Source organism: Bos grunniens, chromosome 19, assembly GCF_055505025.1.
Source record: "Bos grunniens cultivar Pamir isolate PY7600 chromosome 19, Bosgru_T2T1.0, whole genome shotgun sequence".
Taxonomy (NCBI): domain Eukaryota; kingdom Metazoa; phylum Chordata; class Mammalia; order Artiodactyla; family Bovidae; genus Bos; species Bos grunniens.
Window position 1 is genome coordinate 51,079,429 of NC_141183.1, and position 21,949 is coordinate 51,101,377.

General features: G+C 44.8%; 1 protein-coding gene and 1 pseudogene across 1 annotated transcript in view; one reads left to right on the plus strand and one right to left on the minus strand.

The window, feature by feature from the left end:
- Positions 1 to 21,949, minus strand: part of APPBP2 (amyloid beta precursor protein binding protein 2) — a 133,591-nt gene that overhangs the window by 104,569 nt on the left and 7,073 nt on the right. The window lies entirely within an intron of this gene.
- Positions 11,849 to 12,699, plus strand: LOC147352636 (peroxiredoxin-2 pseudogene; annotated as a pseudogene).

Below are 21,949 nucleotides of genomic sequence, written 5' to 3' on the forward strand. Positions count from 1 at the left end.
CAGAAAAAGGACTGCTACATGCTCCGGGGAGGAAAGAAAAAAGGAAAGGAACTTGATAAAGTAGCTCAGAAATTGTGGAAATAATAGTAGTCTTTTTTTGTTATTGCCATTTCGACCATTTTCAAGTGTACCTCTCAGTGGCACTTAATTAGTGCCAAATCACAATATTGCCCAATTGTTACCACTATTTCCAAAACTTTTTCATCATCCCAGACAGAAACTCTGAACTCATTGAGCAATTGTTCCCCATTCTCCCAGCCCCTGGTAAACTCTACTCTACTTCCTGTTTTCTACAAATTTGATTAGTCCAGGTACCTCACATAGGTGGAATCATACAATATGTTTTCTTTTGTGGCTGGCTTATTTCACATAGCTTTCAAGGTTCATCCATGCTGTAGTATATACCAGAACTTCATTCCTTTTTAGCTGAATAATATCCCACAGTTTACATACACCACATTTGTTTATCCATTCATCTTTGGATGCACAATTGGGCTGCTAGATTTTTGGCATTGTGAATAATGCTGTGGTGAACATGGATGTACAAATATCTAAGTCCCTGCTTTCAGCTCTTGTGGTATATACCCAGGACTTGTTGATCATATGTCAATTCTGTGTTTAATTTTTTTGAGAAACCACCATACTGTTCTCCATAAATTCATTTTTAAGTAACATTTCTTTCTTTCTTTTTTAATACTGATTCTTTATGTGATTTAGAAAGTCTTTCTCAAATGTGAGCATATCAGAACACTTAGAATGGATAAAATAATCTTGCCCTTCTCCATTTCTGCAAAAAAATTGGGATTTTGCTAGAAATTGCATTGAATCTGTAGATACCTTTGAGTAGTACCAACATCTTAAACAATAGTAAGTCTTCCAATCCATTAAACAGGATATCTTTCCTCTGAGTTAGGTCTTTAATTTCATCCAGCTTTGTATATAGTTCTCAGTTTACCAAGTTTTGTACCTCTTTGGTTAAATCTATCTTGAAGTATTTTATTCTTGTCGAGGAGCTATTGTTCTGTGGACTTTTAAGGTTTATTTTCTTAGCAACTTTCAAATATGCAATACAGTATTGATAGGAACAAAGTGGGTGATTAAATGGTTAATCCCAGGACTTGTCTGGTGGTCCAGTGGTTAAGAACCCATCTGCTAATGCAGAGGACATGGGTCCCATCCCTGGTCTGAGAAGATATCACATGCCTCGGGGCAACTAAGCCCATGCACCATGGCTGCTAAAGCCCAAGTGCTCTAGAGCCCCTGCTCTGCAACAAGAGAAGCCACTGCAATGAGAACCTCATCACAACTAGAGTCATACTGCTTGCTGCAACTGGAGAAAGCCCATGCACAGCAATGAAGACCCAGTGCAGCCAAAAACAAGTAAGTAAAAAAAAAAAATTTAAAGGGGAGAAAGTGTTTGAAAAAATAGTTAATAGAAGAAAAAGTAGAAAAAAATATGGGAGACCCCTGTGAAGTAATGATTACTCAAGAGAGCAGGTTTGCTTAACTACAAAACCAAGCGGGATTGCTTAGCAACAAAACCATGCAACAGAAACACGAGATATGCCCCCAAACAATGAAACAATGGTGGCATGAGACACATATCCTGCCTAGTGAGCTCAGTAAGTTAATAATCCCTAGGACATGCTCTCTGCACACATAAAAAAAACGATAATTTATGGACTTAGTTTGACCGCACAGGGACAAGAAAACTCCCCTGCCCAACCCGGAGAAGGAGCTGATGATGGAAGCATGGTGTCTACTCAAGAAAGACAAAAGAAGTTCTTCTCTCCCTCCCCACTTTTCCTTTGATTATAAAACGGGAGTTCGGCATCCCCTCACCTACCTGCTTATAAACCTCACAAGTGTCCTATTCTAATCAGTGATTTTTATAATCATCATTTGCCTCTCGCTGAATTCTTTCTGCACTGAGACATAAAGGACTGAGGTACCAGAGCTCTCTGGGGCCCCCAAAATAACACCAAATGGTTTCACAAATTCTTGACTATAGTCACCATGCTGTGCATCACATCCCCATGACTTCTTTGGAATTGTTTTCTTAATTTCCTTTTCATATTTTTTATAATTGGTATACAGAAATACAACTGATTTTTGTGTGTTTACTTTGTATCTTTCAATTTTACTCAAATTACTTATTAGCTCTAACAGTTTTTTAATGTATTTTTTTAGCATGTTCTACATAGAAGATCATATCATCTGCAAATAGAGGTCATTTTATTTCTTCTTTTCCAATTTGGATACCTTTTATTTCCTTTTCATGCCTACTTGCTCTCCCTATATCGGAAAGAATTGACATTAGAAGAGTCCAGTCACCTCACAGAACTTCTCTTTAGGATACTGCCATAAGGCATCTCTATCCCAAACTATTTTTATGTGTCTGCATTCAAGGTTGCAAATCCTGGGAGACAGAATTGGCACCCACTCCAGTGTTCCTGCCTGGAGAATCCCAGGGACAGGGGAGTCTGGTGGGCTGCCGTCTCTGGGGTCGCACAGAGTCAGACACGACTGAAGCGACTTAGCAGCACCAGCATGACTTTTGGGCCAATGGCCTCATCCTTGCAGGTGAGATGTTGTAAGATTAGCCTTGCTTGGGCCATAGACCTTCTCTCTGCCTAGAGAGTAAGTCTGACACCAGAAGAAAGCAATGGAAGAGATGCCCAGAGGATAAAACCGATACGTACTTCGGTACTTGAGAGTCCACAAACAAATCACCAATCTGATCTGCAAAGGTTAATCTCTAAGTGTCTGCTTTCTTATCGATTTGCTGGAGATAAGTAAGAAGTCTGATGTTGGTACTTTCCTGTCCATTCAAAGTGGAAGACGATTTCTGTGAGGCAATAAGCAAATTGTCTGTTTTGGATCAAAGCATTATGTGAAATGTCCAAGAGAGAAGGGGGAGCTCTGGTGCCCCGAACCATACAGAACCTGTCTATGATCCTAAGAAAAATCAGGGTCAGCAAATACTTCCTGTACTGAGACCTGGAACCCAGATGCCACTTGAGCTTCTGTAGCTCACCATGGACTGGCAACAGAAATCTCTCTTACTTCCTGACCTTAAGTAATATCTTTCTTGTCTACTTAAAGTATCCTCTAAGGACCTGGTTTCTTAGAAGTGGCATACCCTCTTTGAAACTAGATGTCTTCTTTGTAATTTTGGATCATTCCCCATTTAGGCAAGAGTGAATCTTGCAACATAATTTTATACATATATATGCTATTTTGCAAATGTCCCCTGATGGACAGAACTAGTAAAACAGTTCAGTTCAGTCGCTCAGTCGCTCAGTCGTGTCCAACTCTTTGCGACCCCATGGACTGCAGCACGCCAGGCCTCCCTGTCCATTACCAACTCCCGCAGTTTACTCAAACTCATGTCCATTGAGTCGGTGATGCCATCCAGCCATCTCATCCTCTGTTGTCCCCTTCTCCTCCTGCCTTCAATCTTTCCCAACATCAGGGTCTTTTCCAATGAGTCAGTTCTTCGCATCAGGTGGCCAAAGTATTGGAGCTTCAGCTTCAGCATCAGTCCCTCCAATGAATATTCAGGACCAATTTCCTTTAGGAAATTAGGATTGACTGGTTGGATCTCCTTGCAGTCCAAGGGACTCTCAAGAGTCTTCTCCAACACCACAGTTCAAAAGCATCAATTCTTTGGCACTCAGCTTTCTTTATAGTCCAACTCTCACATCCATACATGACTACTGGAAAATCCATAGCCTTGATTAGACGGACCTTTGTTGGCAAAGTAATGTCTCTGACCAAAACGTCACTTGAGGATAATAGAAAGGACCTGGGGATGAACAAACTCTCCACTTGGGTCTACTCACAAACACAAATCAGCCCTAAAGAGCTTCAGATGACTCCACCATCTTTTCTCTTTGTCTCTTCCGCTCCCCTCCAAGTTAATCACAATACAATCATTAAAAGGAAAGTATTTGTTTTTGCAATTCATCTTGTCCAAGTTCTTGCTTATTGTGATAAGCAAGATATTTGGGGAAAATATATGGAGTAAAGGTTCAGGTGCTGAGCAATGTTGTTGTTGTTTAGTCACTAAGTCGTATCTGACTCTTTTGAGACCCCATGGACTATAGATCACCAGGCTCCTCTGTTCATGGGATTTTCCAAGCATGAATACTGGAGTGGGTTGCCATTTCTTTCATCTCTTCCTGACCCAGAGATGGAACCCGCATCGCCCGCATCGCAGGCAGATTCTTTTACCACTGAGCCAACTGAGAAGCCCCAGGCAACGATGGGAAGTTAGTAGTGGATAAGTTCACTCTCCAGCAGTACAGAACACTCATACCCAACAGGAAAATCAGTAAACCAAAAATCCCATGTATCATGTGAGAATTCAATAGATGCCTTATTATTTACAAAATAATGTAAGTCATCACTTTTTCTCCCCATCCATAATAGTAGTAACTAAAACCTCTGAAAACTTTTTAAACAAAGGTAAGATGCATTCCATGACCTCTGACATAGAACACTTTTAGACAAGATCCTTCAAATCTTCTCTTGAGAAATATCACAGTAACACTGAAGTCCAGTTTCTGGACTTAGGCGGAAAAATTATCTGAAACTTACGCAGGTACTTGAAACTCCAAATTATATATAATTTGACCTTTACTGAGCCTTATGGCAGAAAGTGAAGAGGAACTAAAAAGCCTCTTGATAAAAGTGAAAGTGGAGAGTGAAAAAGTTGGCTTAAAGCTCAACATTCAGAAAACGAAGATCATGGCATCTGGTCCCATCACTTCATGGGAAATAGATGGGGAAACAGTGGAAACCATGTCAGACTTTATTTTTGGGGGCTCCAAAATCACTGCAGATGGTGACTGCAGCCATGAAATTAAAAGACGCTTACTCCTTGGAAGGAAAGTTATGACCTACCTAGACAGCATATTCAAAAGCAGAGACATTACTTTGCCAACAAAGGTCCGTCTAGTCAAGGCTATGGTTTTTCCAGTGGTCATGTATGGATGTGAGAGTTAGACTGTGAAGAAAGCTGAGCACTGAAGAATTGATGCTTTTGAACTGTGGTGTTGGAGAAGACTCTTGAGAGTCCCTTGAACTGCAAGGAGATCCAACCAGTCCTTTCTGAAGGAGATCAGCCCTGGGATTTCTTTGGAAGGAATGATGCTAAAGCTGAAACTTCAGTACTTTGGCCACCTCATGCGAAGAGTTGACTCATTGGAAAAGACTCTGATGCTGCGAGGGATTGGGGGCAGGAGGAGAAGGGGACGACAGAGAATGAGATGGCTGGATGGCATCACTGACTTGATGGACGTGAGTCTGAGTGAACTCCGGGAGTTGGTGATGGACAGGGAGACCTGGCGTGCTGCGATTCATGGGGTCGAAAAGAGTCGGACGCGACTGAGCAACTGAAATGAACTGAACTGAACTGAGCCATGACAGGACTTCTCCAGTGGCTCAGCCATAATGAATCCACCGGCAATGCAGGAGATGCAGGACACTCGGGTTCAGTCCCTGGGTTGGGAAGATCCCCTGGAAAAGGGCATGGCAACCCACTCCAGTATTCTTGCCTGGAGAATCCTATGGACAGAGGAGCCTGGCGGGCTACAGTCCATGGGGCCACAAAGAGTCGGACACGACTGAAGGCACTGAGCACACACGCACAAGCCATTACAGCCCTTTTCTGTTTCTTTCCCCTGTTGCTCTATCCTAGATTTAGGGAAATTGTACATTTTCTCCCTCTCTGCCAGCCAGAAATTTCACATTTGAATTTCAACTAGAGGAAGTGACACAAATAAACACCCATCTCAAGTTGTGTCATCTATAATGGTTTCTTAATTTTTAAGAAATTTTTTAAAAAATTATTCTTTTTGGCCACACCACATGGCATGCAGGATCTTAAGTTTCCTGACCAGGGATCAAACCTGCACTCCTGCAGTGGAAGCACAAGTCTTAATTAACCACTGGACTGCTGGGAAAGTCCCAACAATGGTTTCTGATGAAAATTTTAAAAAAATTAGAGGAGGGGACTGTATTTATGCATACATGAACATATTATTGTACATAATTCTCAAATTACTAACTACAACATAAACTTAAAACTGTAACCAAAAAAAAAAAAAAAAGAGAGAGAAGGAGACTTGCCTGGTGGTCTGGTGGTTAAGAATCTGGCTGCCAATGTAAGGGACATGGGTTCGATCCCTGAACTAGAAGATCCCACATGCCAGGAGGCAACCGAGTCCATGCACTACAACTGCTGAAGCCCGAGAGTGCTAGGGCCCTTGTTCCACAAGAGAAGCCCCTCAAGGAGAAGCCAGAGCACCGCAACTAGAGAGTAGCCCCCACCAGCCACAACTGGAGAAATGAAGTAGCAACAAAGACGAAGCTCAGCCAAAAATCAAAACGAAGTCAGAGGAGGGGACCTGGCAGACCCTCTGGGTTCTTACAGTGAGTCCCGTGGACCCGTCTCTGCTTTCAGAAGCAGCTGTAGTGGTTAGTTCCGCGTGAGCTCAGGTGTACCTAGCACTGACTGATGAGACAGCCCATGACTCCATATTCTGCCCCAGGACCTTTCCCCATGCCGCAGGAACCTGCTAGACCCATAGACAAAGTGTAGTCTGGAGCAAATTCATCCAAAGGGGAATGCGGGTGGATGCTGATCCAGCCTTCCAGCCTTCAGATGCCCCATTCTGGGAGGCATGCTATAGTTTCTCGGGAGTAGTTTCTCTGGCTCACTGGAGCCCCTGATGCCCACAGCAACCATCTAGATAATGACTCTTACGTGGCCTCTTCCTTCTCTGTTTCATTCTCCTCAGGCCCTCCTGGGATCATCTTCCAAATAAACTACCTTCACTCAATTCTTTGTCTCAGGCTCTGCTTTCAGATGAACTCAGGAGTCATTATTGGTATTCTCAGTACAGGGACTTAGATATCTTGGCACCTGGTCTCTCTAAGGAACTATGGCTGGGGATGGTTGTGAGTAGGAGAGAAGACCGCAGAGAACAGAGACAGATAAAGCAGAGGACTTCCCTGATGGTCCCCTGGCTGAGACTCCATGTTCCCAACGCAGGGGTCTCCAGTTCGATACCTGGTCAGAGAACTAGATCCCACACGCTGCGACTAAGAATTCGCAAGCCACAGTGAAGACTCAGCCACAGTCAAATAAATAAACAAATATTAAAGAAAAAAAGGATGAAGGGGGAGAGAAAAGAATCCAGAAGTGGACAAGGCAGAAGAGGGAAGGCTTTGGTGGAATGGGGAAGAGGGTGAATGGAGATCCTGGACCATCCAAAAAGAAGCACCGACCTTCACTCCAGGGAGGAGCCCAAGACGGTGCTGAGGCTATGGTGACATATGGTCTGCCTCCCTATTGCCCTCCTAATTCTTATTCTGATAGCTCTAATGATTCTGTGAGTCCCCGACAGAGGCAAAAGCATGTAGTCATGGCTATTGCCTCCACTCCAGAGATTATACATGACAAACACGAAAATTCTAAGGACAGAAGGGCGTGCGTGGTCCAGGCCCTATGCCCAAGGATCCCTAGTTCATTCCTACTCTTCCTTAGCCCCTTGTTTCCTTGCTTTTCTTGATACTCCCAGCTTCCCATGGGGCTTGCCCAGTAGCTCAGCGGTAAGGAATTCACCTGCAATGCAGGAGACGCAGGAGACATGGGTTCAATCCCTGGGAAGATCCCCTAGAGGAGGGCATGGAAATCCACTTCAGTATTCTTGCCTGGAGAATCCCACAGACAGAGGAGCCTGGTGGGCTACAGTCCATGGGGTCGCCAAGAGTCAGACATGACTGAAGGGACTGAGCACCAGCTGGCCATAGGGTAGATTTTCATGGTAAATTAGAGGAAGGCAAAGGCCACTGCGCCTCTTCACTTTCCCCCTGTGGATTTGAGTTTCAGGTTTGGGAGTGGGGGCCCAGTCTCAGTGCCAGGGTCACTTTTGAATCTTCGCAGGATCACACTATTGTATCACTTTCCCTCTTCACCCTCTGGACTTCCCTGGTGACTCAGATGGTAAAGAATCCACCTGCAATGCAGGAGACCTGGGTTCAGAAGATCCTCTGGAGAAGGGAATGGCTACCCACTCCAGTATTCTTACCAGGAAAATCCCAAGGACAGAGGAGCCCGAAGGGCTACTGTCCATGGGATTGCAAAGAGTTAGACAGGACTAAGCCTCACTTTCATCCTCTAATTTCTCCAGAGGAATAATTCCCCTCTTCTCACACTCCTTGAGAATGAGGTTCTAGATCTTGTTATTCATGCCCTAAGCTTATGAAGAAAAATTAAAGTTCATTAGGTGAACTTTCCTTGCAGTCCAGGGATTAAGCCTCCAAGCTCCCAATGCAGGGGCCAGATTTGATCCCTGGTCAGGGAACTAGATTCCACTTGCTGCAACTAAGAGTTTGCATGCTGGGAAAAAAAAAAAAAAGATCCTGTTTGCCACAACTAAGACCTGGTGCAGTCCAATAAAAATTTTTTAAAGTTACTTAGGAACAGGAGGTACCCTTTACCGTGGATATCCTTATGGCTTTCACCCTTTACCAAGGGAATCTTGTGAGAAGGCATGCCTTCAAACTATAGGCAGTTTACCGGATATCCTTAGCTTTCACTTTTGTTTTGCAAAGAGCCTGAAAGTCAGAAATCAGTGAATAAGACCTTCTCCATTTCCACGTCTCTCCTGTGCAAACCTTGTGCATTCACACAGCCTTTCAGAATCCCTGGAATATGTTAGAGATTTCCAGAGTGCCCCATGATTATCCAGTTCTCCAAGGTATACTCAGATTCCCAGCCTGCCTCTCGCTAACCTCCCCTGAAAGCAGAGCCTCAGGGAGCTGCTATGTTGCCAGTGGAGGGCTATTGTTTTGATAATGCCCTGGGAGCAGGGTTATTTTGTTCTGTTGCACTGAACTCTGAGTCAAATCAAACAGCCACGACTACCTAAGAATAGAGATTTTCCAGGGCGCTCCAAGTTCAGACAAAATATTGACTGTGCTCTGGGGGTGTTGCTTTTCAATGAGCTCCACAAGAGGTCAGTCCTCTCCATCCACTGTGAGACTGCTGGCTTTTTGTGGCTACCACCCACCTGAGCTGGGGAGGGAGGGGATGGAAAGAGTAGCCCATTCACAAATTAAAATACCACTGATCCCATTTTCTAAGCACAGTCCTGTTGTTTCTCTCGGATAGATGATTTTCAGTTTGTTCTGTGGCTTCGGTTAGTTTCTCAATATCTAAAAAGGTTGATGTTAGTTGTTTTGCTGGTATTTTCACTGTTTTTTTTTTTTTTGTGGGAGAGTTTGTTCACTGAGGTCCTCTCTGTCATTCTGGAAGCTGATCTCCAGGCAAGCTCATTCCTAAACATGGTTCGTTCTCACGTATCCTCCACCTCTCAGCAGAGTCTTTACTTAGAGTTTGTCCTGCTTCCATCAAACTCAGAGTCAGTTGTGATTTAAACTTATTCTGGTGTGGACTATTCCAGTTATCCTTCAGGTGTACAGTTCTCTTAAATGGAACTTCCAGAAGTCATTGTGTTAGGGGAAGCACACTGATTGAAACCCGCCCACCCTGGCCAGGCACCACGGTAACCATTTGCATGAGTTGTTTTACGACAGGAGATCCTGGTAGGGAACACGGAACTAATAAGCCACCGCCAACCAGAAGAGTTCAGGAAAGGTCAAAAGGAGACACCACATGTCCGACCACCTCCCGGAATCCTCTCTGGCATCCATCTTGGCTGAAAAGGCGTGTACCACCAGGAAGGACTCTGAGTCAGAATGATTGGCTCAAGACAACCCGTAAACTAATCCCATCAACATAAAATCTGAGACTCCAAGCCATGTAGCAGAGCTGTTCTCCTGGGTTCCCTTACTCTGCTGCTCTCCACCTCGATGCTTTTTCCCTATAAAATCTCTTGCTTTGTCAGCACATGCGTCTCCTCAGACAGTTCATTTCTGAGTGTTAGAGAAGAGCCCGGTTTCGGGCCCTGGAAGGGGTCCGCTTCCTGTAACAATTGGAACGTATTCATCAGATCATCCAACTTCCCTGGCGATCCAGTGGTTAAGAATCTACCTGTCCAAAAAGAAAAAAAGAATCTGCCTTGCCAATGCAGGAGACACAAGTTTGACCCCTGGTCTGGGAAGATCCCACATGCGAGAAGCAACGAGGCCGGTGTGCTCCAACTACTGAAGCCCAAGTGCCCTAGAGCCCGCACTCAGCAAGAGAGAAGCTACCAGAATGAGAAGCCCGTGTGCCTCAACAAAGAGTAGCCCCTGCCACTACAGAAAGCCCACGTGCAGCAACAGAGAGGCAGTGAAGCACGCCCACCCCCCCCCACCCCCGCAATAAAATAAAATAAAATAAAATAAACCATTCCACTAGCCTGCTGCGCAGCAGAAGACTGCTTACTGAAAAGCACCCTGGGCAGAAGGTGATAACTTGAGAACTGTTAAGTTCCCTGTACAAGTGTCCTGGCTGGAACAAATCCCAGTAGCTTCTTCCTGTTCTCGTTTTTACCTGGCTTGTCATCCAGGGTGTGTTCTTGATCCACCATTGCTAACTATGGGGAAGGAAATGCATGGTGGGCTATTTGGGAGGAGGCGCTAATCTCTCCTACTTAGCTCTGGACCTTTCGCCTGGCATTAGTGCAGCCAATCAATAGTATCTTATCTCCAGACGTCTCAGTCCTTCCCCTAAGAATCAGTTCAGATTGTTTCCATGCCATTCATGAGTTTACTACTGGGACATGAACTGTGCCTTTTCAGGATCCCAGTTGATGATCTGACAGAAGTTTTTTGTCATTAATGAGTTTTTGTTAACCTCCAATGATTGAGTGTGGGTGAAAGAAATATACACCAACTCCTCTATCTCCATGTAATTGATTTAAATAAAGGAATATTAACATCAATGATGAAAATACACATCATTGATGAAACAAGGGAAGGGAGACATGGATATATACCACAATCATTTCTGCTGGATGATTGTCACCTGGGACTCAATTTAAGACTAAAACCTACACCTTTCATTTCCAAGAGATTAGTGTTGTGTCATGAAAACTGAATAGAGGAAATCCTAGCAGATCCTCACTAATACCCACTAAACAGAGAAATATAGTCTCCTAGAAAAAGCAGTTTGTGTGTATGTGTGTGTTTTTGACAGATGGGGCCATTTCCTACTTGGAATTTCTTTTAATGCTATAGATTAATAGTACCTGTGTATAGTTGAGGAACGAAAAGGAGGCCAGGAAAACAGAAAAACCTGTGGAGAGGTCGTTCCCTGACTGTACATCCCATTAAAGCAAGAAGCTCATCTCAGGGCTGAGAGAAGTTCCCTTATATTTAGGGGCAACTGACCCCATGAGGAAATTCAACTTACAAAACAGCCAGGAAGGAAGCCATACACATGAACATGAAGCAGAAGCAGAACCAAACGAGAGAATAGACACCAAAAACTATTACCTGGAACAGAAATTTGAACAAACAAAAGATAAATGTCTACCCGGAGGAACTTCTAGACAAGACAACCCATGACTCTAACTTCCTCTCAATTCTGTGCAGGAAACTGACATTCCGAACTTAATATTTTAAACCCACATAATGAAGGACTCCAAGAGCAGCCAGGTAAATAGTGAGAGACCCAAGGAAAATAAATGTAGAATATTTATAGTCAATTATCAAATCTTTCTAAATTAGATTGGCAAAGTTTTTCTTATAGGGCCAGATGGATAAACATTTTAGGCTTTGTGGGCCAAGAGACACAGTGAGAGCTCTTATTATTTAAAAATATAATCATTAAAATGTAAAAACTATTTTTAACCTGTGGGCCGTTAAAAACAAAATTAGCCACTGGCCAGATATGGCCCATGGGCTGTAGTTTGCCGGTCTAGACTTGTTGATATTGTTTAGTCGCTAAGTTGCGTCCGATTCTTTTGTGATCCTATGGACTGCCGCCCACCAGGCTTCTCCGTCCATGGGATTTTCCCAGGCAAGAATACTGGAGTGGGGGCCCTGCCAAAAGGAGTCTGCCCATCGCAGAGTCCATGCACCCACCCTTGCCCACGCAGCTTTAGTCATGGCATCCAGCAACGCGCATATTGGAAAACCTGCCCTGCAATTCCAGGTTCCCCCAGTGGTGGATGGTGCCTTCAAGAAAGTGAAGCTTTCTGAGTACAAAGGAAACTACAGGGCCCGCTTTTTCTCCCATCTGCAATTTACCTTTGTGTGCCCCACAGAGACCATGGCTTTCAGCAACGTGCTGTGGAGTTGCACAAGCTGAACTGAGCGTCTCCGTGGACTCTTAGTTCACTCACCTGGCTTGGATCAACACCCCCCAGAAGGAGGGAGGCTTGGGCCCTGGAACATCCCCCTGCTGGCCCATGTAACCAGAAACTTCTCCCATGATTATGGTCCCAAGGAAGATGAAGGTATTGCCTACAGGGGCCTCTTTATCATTAATGGCAAGGGTGATCCCTAGATCACCCTCAGTGATTTGTCTGTGGGGTGCTCAGTGGATGAGGCTCTGTGGTTGGTCCAGGTCTTACAATTCACAGAGGAGCATGAGGAAGTCTGTCCTGCTGGCTGGATGCCGGCAGTCACACAGTCAAGCCCAGTGTGAACCACAACAAGGGAATCTTTCTCTAAACCCAACCAGGCTGGCAGATGGATGGCAAGCTTGGGCTCTTGGCCACCATCTGTGCCCCTACCTGTGTGTGCCCCTTACTGACCCAGGAAAGGCCAGACCTGCCTCTTTAGGCTCGACGGTCCAAGATGGAAGAGGGGCTAAGCCAAAGCCTTCTTAACCTCCTAGCTGAGAGCTAGGTGAATGGTGACCCCCTCTTTGGACCCCACATAACTGGGAACAGGCCTAGAGGTGATTAATAAAGTATTAGTGCATGCGTGTGTGCTAAGTTGCTTCAGTTGTGTCTGACTCTTTGCAACACTATGGACTGTAGCCCACCAGGCTCCTCTGTCCATAGGATTCTCCAGGCAAGAGTACTAGACTGGGCCATTTCCTATTCCTGGGGATCTTCCAACTCATGTCTCCTGCACTGGGAGGCTAATTCTTTACCACTGAACCACTAGGGAAGCCCGATCTAGACTTATCCTCACTCAAATATGAATAATGAGGAAAATCACTGGATCTGTGACTGTTATGAAACACAGCAGAAAAAGATAGACACAGCATATAGAGAGAGACAGATATTAGCAAAGATACTTTAGGTCATGTCAGAAATCCAATTTAAACTATCTTCAGGGAAAAAGGATTATTAGCTCAAACAACTGAGCAGCGCTGGTGGGTCAAAAGGGGGAGCAAAGTGATCTTTTTCTTCCATCTCTTTTGTCAGCTTTTCTCTATGATTCAGTCACTTTCAATCTGCAGATGTAAAAGAAATATGTTGGAAATCTGGATTAAGCGAAAGATTCGGGAAAAATAAAAATAAGTAAAACTGACCAATAAATATCTGTATAGATGCATAACATGAAAGTGACTTAAAAACTGATGAAGAGAGAATTCCTAGTGGTCCAGTGGGTAGGACTCCGAGTTTCCACAGCAGGGGGCTTAGTTCCTGGTGGGACAACTAAGATCCTGCATGCCCCGTGGCACCTCTAAATAAAAGCAAAGAAAAAATAAGTGCCAACATTGAATAGTTAAGGTTGGGGCTGGAATGTTCTGGACTTGTCAGCCAGGCCGCGCCAGCTGCCTGTGTCAAAAAAGCAAAAAAGAAGTTTAAAAACTAGTTTAAAAAAAAAAAAAAAGCTAATGAGTAAGCTCTGGGTTTGAGAGGTGGATTTGAGAGGGCTTGAGGTGCATGGGGGAAGCTTGGAAAGGTAGAGAGAATGGAAGAGGAGGAGAATCGACTAAGGACAAGGAAGGAGGTTCTTGAGTATTGTTCTGGGTGCACAGATCCAGAAATTTGAGGCAGTACTTATTCTTGTAGCATTCCTCATCATTCTCGGTACAGGAGCGGAGAAGACAGCACCGAATTTGTTCTCAAGATGGTGTTGGATGTCAATTCATAGCTGAGTTGGTAAAGAATGTGCCTGCAATGCAGGAGACCCCGGTTCGATTTCTGGGTCGGGAAGATCCCCTGGCAAAGGGATAGGCTACCCACTCCAGTACTCTTGGACTTCCCTTGTGGCTCAGCTGGTAAAGAATCCACTTGCAATTTGGGAGACCTGGGTTTGATCCCTGGTTTGGAAGATTCCCCTGGAGAAGGGAAAGGCTACCCACTCCAGTATTCTGGCCTGGAGAATTCCATGGACTACAGTCCATGGGGTCTCAAAGAGTCGGACTCGACAGAGCAACTTTCACTTTCACTTTCTGATAGTAAAACAGAGGTCCATATGGTCCTTGCTCACCCGATCCCCCCACTGCCACCCACAGTATCTTCTGCCTGACTTTTGCCTGTGAAAAACTTCACAGGTTTAATAAGTTTAATCAGAGAAGTGAGACATACTGAAACAAAGGAAAACAGTCCAAGGAGACTAAATAATAATAATGCAGTCATTAAGCATAGTCAAGGACCTTTAATATTTTCTCAAGGGCTATAGATAATATTCTGAGCCATACCCTGTGACTTGTCTTATAGCTGTCTTATAGATACCAAAACACCAGGTGGAGAAGTTAACTACATGATGACCAGACTGTGCCCAGGACTTGAGCTGCCACAATTCTGAGAACTGACTGCAAAGAAATGGAAACAAGTGCACCCCACTGAAGATTAACTGTACCTACAACCACCAAGATGATGCTGATCAGACCACTGATGACCAATTTGAAGATGACTGTTAGAGATGACTGTACTCTTTCTGCCTGTAATCCCCCCCACTCTGTCTATAAAAACCTTCACCCCCTGATTGTCGGGCTGGGGGGGAGTCGGCCTTTGGACAGGGTCGGCCACTCTCCCTCCCAGTTGCCGGCATCTGAAATAAAGCAAACTTTCCTTTCCAGCGACCCGGCCTGTTTACCGGCTTTTGAGTGGCAAGCAGACCTGTATACCCCTCCCCACACCTTTCAGTAACAACAGAAGAAGGAAGGGATGCGGGAAGTGAGAGTGCTCCTCAAGGACTAGTTGAGGTGATAACCAGGGAGGTCAGACTACAGAGCAAGGGAAGTTTGGCAGTAATGGAGCTGATGTGTTGAGAAAAGAAAGATCAAGAACCTACATGTCTCTAGAAATTTACACAACATTGTATATCAACTATATTTCAACAAAATAAAAGAACCCCTATGCCTTTTTTGGGTCGGTCAAACCTCAAAGCTGGCAAAAAAAAAAAGAACCTACAGGACTCTGTACGATCTCAAAACAGTAATAAAAGCTAGGGTTTGGAAGAGGTAGAAATAGAGAATGGTAGGTACACTGAAGTCAAAGATCTCCATTTTGTTTTATTATTATTTTTACTTAACATTTGGCCACACCTTGCAGCTTGCAGGATCTTAGTTCCCCGACCACAGGGTTGAACCAGGGCCCCTAGAAATACAGACTCCTAACCACTGGACTGCCAGCTGCTGCTGCTGCTAAGTTGCTTCAGTCGTGTCCGACTCTGGCGACCCCATGGATTGCAGCCTACCAGGCTTCTCCGTCAATGGGATTCTTCAGGCAAGATCACTGGAGTGGGTTGCCATTTCCTTCTCCAATGCATGAAAAGTGAAAAGTGAAGGTGAAGTCGCTCAGTCGTGTCTGACTCTTAGCGACCCCATGGACTGCAGCCTACCAGGCTCCTCCGTCCATGGGATTTTCCAGGCAACAGTACTGGAGTGGGGTGCCATTGCCTTCTCCCACTGGACTGCCAGGGGATCGCCCAAAGATTTCTAACGGGGAGCAGTTTCTTGCATGGTCATGGGTGAGTCCACTTTCCCTGGAGTGAAACTATATGTCACTTGAGTTGCATAAGTCACTGAAGTGTGGCTCATAACCATGAGATTTCATGTTTCTTTCAAGGGAAGATGAAGTTATCAGGGTGCTGGCAAGGACGGGGGTTAGCAGTAGACAGGAGCCAGGGGCTACAAGCTCTTATAAATGCAGTCTAGAACCATAAACCGGTGGATGAGAAGAAAAGTGGTGGAGGAATTTTTACCCATCTGAGAGGAGTACTGGTTTGGTAATAATGGAAATGGAAAAAAAAAAAAAAAAGCAGAACTCCCTCCAGCCCCTACGATGTATGGATTGTGGGAGATCTTGAGCCACCTAACTTCAAAAGAGTAGTCCCAGAAGTAGGATTTTCAAGATAAAACAAGAAGGGAGGGAGGGAAGATTATAGAGGAGAAAAGAATGTGGAGGAGTTTGTTTATAATGGGAGTAAATATCCAGAAGGCACAGCAGAAAAATATTTTGGGGAAGGGAGCGTGGGAGGATGAGTCAGGAAAGAGAGAGTAAAGTGGCATTGGCCCGAAAGTACAGGAGAGGAAAAGAGAAGTATGGGGACCCCCCTGGCAGTCCAGTGGTTAAGTCTTCATCTTCCAGTGCAAGAGGTGTGAGTTCCATCCCTGGCCAGGGAGCTAACATTCCACATGCCTCAGGGCCCAAAAAAGAACCCCAAATATATTATAAAAACAGAAGCAATATTGTAATAAATTCAATAAAGATACTTTTTAAATGGCCCACATCAAAAAAAATAAAAGGAAAGAGAGGGAGATACAGAAGTTAAAAGATGAGCTGCCCATATTTGGGATAAAACCCAAGAATGATAAGTGAGTTCAGTTAGCTTCTACATGAAACTCTAGTGCCCTGTTCAGGTTCCTCTGATATTCTGAGTATAGCTAATTTCAGATAAGGTCTCAGTGGATTCTGTATCATGACATGCAGGCTGGGGAGCTGGGTAATCGTGTTGGAGCAGGTCTAGTTTGGCTCTATCGCTCAGTAACTTCCAAGCCATTGTGGACAGTACGTGTTCAACGTGTGTTCATTTCTTGTCCAATGAAAGAGGGACTCCGTGTGACCAAAGAAAGTAGATGAAGTCGCCAAAGGACTGAAAAGCCTAGAAGATCTCAGCCATTCTTCCTTCCCTTCACATTTCAAGAGTCAGAAAACTGGGGGATGGGGTGGGGCTGAGATTCTCCTGCCTCAGAGAACAGGAGGGGCTGAGTGACTATCCTTTCTTTCATCTTGAATTGGATAGGAAGTTATGTCTGTTGAAAGGGAGGTGGGGGAGGAACTTCCCTGGCGGTCCAGTGGCTAGGACCCCATCCTCCCAATGCAGGGACCCCAGGTTCGATCCCTGGTCAGGGAACTAGATCCCCCACATGCCCCAACAAAGATTCTGCATACTGCAACTAAGGATCCTTCATGCCTCATCTAAGACCTGGCACCGCCAAATAAATAAGCAAGTGTTTTAAAAAAGAAAAGGAGGGGGGGGAGGAGAGGGAGAATTCTTCATCCTCCGTCCCATGGAACATGTCCCAGAAAAGTCACTCACTGAAATGTCTGTATGAGATTCAAGCTTCTGAAATGAAGGTGGGGAAATCAGTCCACTGACAGATGAGGTGGAGGAAAATGTCTTTCTTTTAAACAGAGACTCTCCCTGGTCTCCCTCACTTCCTACCATCATCTTCATCAAATTACCCAACAGTTCTGACATATCCTCATTTCACTCCATCTTCTGAATATTTTCTCAGGTCTAATCTCCATGACATGGTCACTGTTCCTTGGGGATTTTATGTTTTTGTACTATATTTGTGAGTTTGTTTCCTCCTGTCTCTTTACTGTTCTTCCCTACTATGTCTTCCCTTGTGGCTCAGCTGGTAAAGAATCTGCCTGCAATACAGGGGACCTGGGTTCAATCCCTGGGTTGGGAAAGATCCCCTGGAGGAGGGAAAGGCTACCCACCCCAGTATTCTGGCCTGAAGAATTCCATGGATTGTACAGTTCATGGGATCCTAAAGAGTCAGACAGGACTGAGCAACGTTCACTTTCACTTTCTTTTTACTATGCTGCAGTAGAAAAAGTGCTGAATAGGATTACCCTTAACTACTCAGAACTGGATGTTAAATAACACCTCAAAAACTGAAGGTACAGCCCTGTTAGGGAGATTGATAGATCCCAAAGTTGGGAAGTATGTGCGTGTGTTAGTCGTTCACTCAAGGTTCAGTGTATAATACTTTGTTTAGAAATAATATTTTTCCATCTAAAATTTGGGAAATAGGGAAACTTTGTTGACCTCAAGCAAAAAAAAAAAAAAAAAATTTTTGTTTTCTTTTTTTGGCTCAGATGGTAAAGTGTCTGGCAGGTTCGATCCCTGGTTTGGGAAGATCTCCTGGAGAAGGAAACGGCAACCCACTCCAGTACTCTTGCCTGGAGAATCCCACCGACGGAGGAGCCTGGTAGGCTACAGTCCATGGGGTCACAAAGAGTCGGACACGACTGAGCGACTTCACTTTCACTTTCAGTGGCTTGTAGGATCTTAGATCCTCAGCCAGAGATGGAACCCAGGCCCTGGCAGTGAAAGTGCCAAGTCCTAAGTACTGGTTCGCTAGGGAATTCCTCACTTCAAACAAAATTTTAACTTCAGATTTTTGTCTGTTAAAGGATGTATTACTATTTACCTTTGCAGAGCTATTATATTAACCCTATAGTATACTAGGGATCTAGCATGAAATAGGCCTTCAACAAATAGTAACCATTATTATGGGCTTCCCAGGTGGCTCAGTGGTTAAGAATCTGCCTGCAGGCTTGGCCCTTTCCAAAGCAGATGCTTCTAGTTACCAGCCACAGGAAAATCTTAATAAAATCTTAATCTTTCTTCCACTGCACCACATAACTTTCTGGTCAGCTTGTCTGGATGAAGTAATTGAAAAATGTTCCTTTAATCAGTAACAAAATAAATTGACTTTTTGGGTTACGAGAAGGGCTAATTAGAAAGTCATAAGCCTGCACCTAATATTTACAGCTCCTTATCCCATCAAGCTCTCCCTTGCTCTCAGCTGATTTCACTTCTATTTCACTGAGAAGGTATAGGCCAATGGGCAGTAAATTCCTCAGCCTCCTGTGCTGTGCTGTGCCTGGTTGCTCAGGTCATGTCCGACTTTTTACGATCCCATGGACTGTAGCCCACCAGGCTCCTCTGTCCGTGGGGATTCTCCAGGCAAGAATACTGGAGTGGGTTGCCATGCCCTCCTCCAGAGGATCTTCGCAACCCAAGGATTGAACCCAGGTCTCCCTCATGGCAGGTGGATTCTTTACCAGCTGAGCCACCAGGGAATCCCAAGAGTACTTAAGTGGGCGGCCTATCCCTTCTCCAGTGGATCTTTCTAACCTAGGAATTGAACCAGGGTCTCTGGCATTGCCAGCAGATTCTTTAGCAGCTGAGCTACCAGGGAAGCGCCCCTCAGCCTCCTACCGCCCCCCAAACCTACAAACTTGTCTGCATTTTCCTTATCTCCTCAATGGTGAAGCTGTCTTGCTTCTGAGGTGATTCTCTTCACTTCCATGCTGAATCGATGGCTCTCAGATATGATCCCTGGACTGGGAGCATCAGCAGCACCTTGGAGTTTATTAGAAATGCAAACTCTTGTGCCCCATTCCAGAAGTACTGAAGCAGAAACTCTGGGAGTGGGTCCCAGAAACCTGTTTCAGCAAGCCCATGAGGTGCTTCTGATGCACCCTTCAGTTTGAGACCCACTGCTCTAAATTCTTCAGAGAAGGCAATGGCACCCCACTCCAGTACTCTTGCCTGGAAAATCCCATGGATGGAGGAGCCTGGTGGGCTGCAGTCCATGGGGTCGCTAAGAGATGGGCACGACTGAGCGACTTCACTTTCACTTTTCACTTTCATGCATTGGAGAAGGAAATGGCAACCCACTCCAGTGTTCTTGTCTGGAGAATCCCAGGGACAGGGGAGCTTGGTGGGCTGCCGTCTCTGGGGTCGCACAGAGTTGGACACGACTGAAGCGACTTAGCAGCAGCAGCAGCTCTAAATTCTTGCTATTCAAAGTGGAGCCCATGACGCATCACTGGCATCACCTGGGAGCTTGTTAGACCTGTTGGCTCAATCCCACTGTTGAGTCCAAGATCCCCAGGTGAATAATAAAGTTTGAGAAACACTGCTGTAGATAGCATTCTCTTCTCAGGGACCATCCACACTCCCCCTCTCTCTATCACTTTTTACCCTCTTTTGGGTATCTCCTGTCAGCATTAAAAAAAAAATTATTTATATTTATTTATTTATTCTTGGCTGTGTTAGGTCTTCATTGCTGTATGAAGACTTCCTCTAGTCGTAGTGAGTGGGGGCTCCTCTCTAGTTTTGGTACATGTGCTTTTTTTTAAAAAAACAAACAAACAACACCTTTTTTTTTTTTTTTTTTGTATTGTGGGTAGAGCTGATTAACAATGTTGGAACAGTTTCGGGTGAACAGTGAAGGAACTCAGCCATATATATACATGTGTCCATTCTCTCCCAGCACCTACCGTTTGGATTACCACAACTGTGGAAAATTCTGAAAGAGATGGGAATACCAGACCCCTGACCTGCCTCTTGAGAAATCTTATGCAGGTCAGGAAGCAACAGTTAGAACTGGACATGTAATAACAGAGTGGTTCCAAATAGGAAAAGGAGTACGTCAAGGCTGTATATTGTCACCCTGCTTATTTAACTTATATGCAGAGTACATCATGCGAAATGCAGGGCTGGATGAAGCACAAGCTGGAGTCAAGATTGCCAGGAGAAATAAAAGTAACCTCAGATATGCAGATGACACCACCCTTATGGTAGAAAGTCAAGAAAACTAAAGAGCCTCTTGATGAAAGTGATAGAGGAGAGTGAAGCTCTTTAAGAATGTTAAAGCTCAACATTCAGAAAACTAAGATCATGGCATCTGGTCCCATCACTTCATGGCAAATAGATGGGGAAACAGTGGAAACAGTGTCAGACTTTATCTTTTGGGGCTCCAAAATCACTGCAGATGGTGACTGCAGCCAGGAAATTAAAAGATGCTTACTCCTTGGAAGAAAAGCTATGATCAACCTAGACAGTATAATAAAAAGCAGACATTATTTTGCTAACAAACGTCCTATAGTCAAGGCTATGGTTTTTCCAGTAGTTATGTATGGATGTGAGAGTTGGACTATATAGAAAGCTGAGCACCAAAGAATTGATGCTTTTGAGCTGTGGTGTTGGAGAAGACTCTTGAGAGTCCCTTGGACTGCAAGGAGATCCAACCAGTTCATCCTAAAGGAGATCAATCCTGAATATTCATTGGAAGGACTGATGCTGAAACTGAAATGGCAATACTTTGACCACCTGATGCCAAGAACTGACTCATTGGAAAAGACCCTAATGCTGGGGAAGATTGAAGGCAGGAGGAGAAGGGGACGACAGAGGATGAGATGGCTGGATGGCATCACTGACTCGATGGACATGAGTGAGTCTGAGTGAACTCCGGGAGTTGGTGATGGACAGGCAGGCCTGGTGAGCTGCAGTCCATGGAGTCCCAAAGAGTCAGACATGACAGAGCAACGGAAATGAACTGATTCTCCCCAAACTGCTTCTCACTGTGATGGCTTCTCTTGTTGTGGAGCATGGGCTCTAGGTGCTCAGGCTTCAGTAGTTGCAGCACTCAGGCTCAGTAGTTGTGGCTCTTGGGCTTAGTTGCCTTGAGGCATGTAGGATCTTCCTGGACCAGGGATTGAACCCTCAACCCCTATACTGGCAGATGGATTCTTATCCACTGTACCATCAGGGAAGTCCCATGTTTATCTTAACATCCTCCTCCTTTGGCAGTGGTAAAGAATCCGCCCATCAGTGCAAGAGTTGGAAGAGACTTGGTTTCCATCCCTGGGTCGGGAAGATCCCCTGGAAAAGGAAATGGCAACCCACTCCAGTATTCTTGCCTGGAAAACCCCATGGACAGAGGAGCCTCATGGGCTACAGTCCATGGGGTTGCAAAGAGTTGGACATGACTGACCATAAGAGCATATGGAACACCTGTTTCTCTGACCACTCATTACCAGCAGCCCTC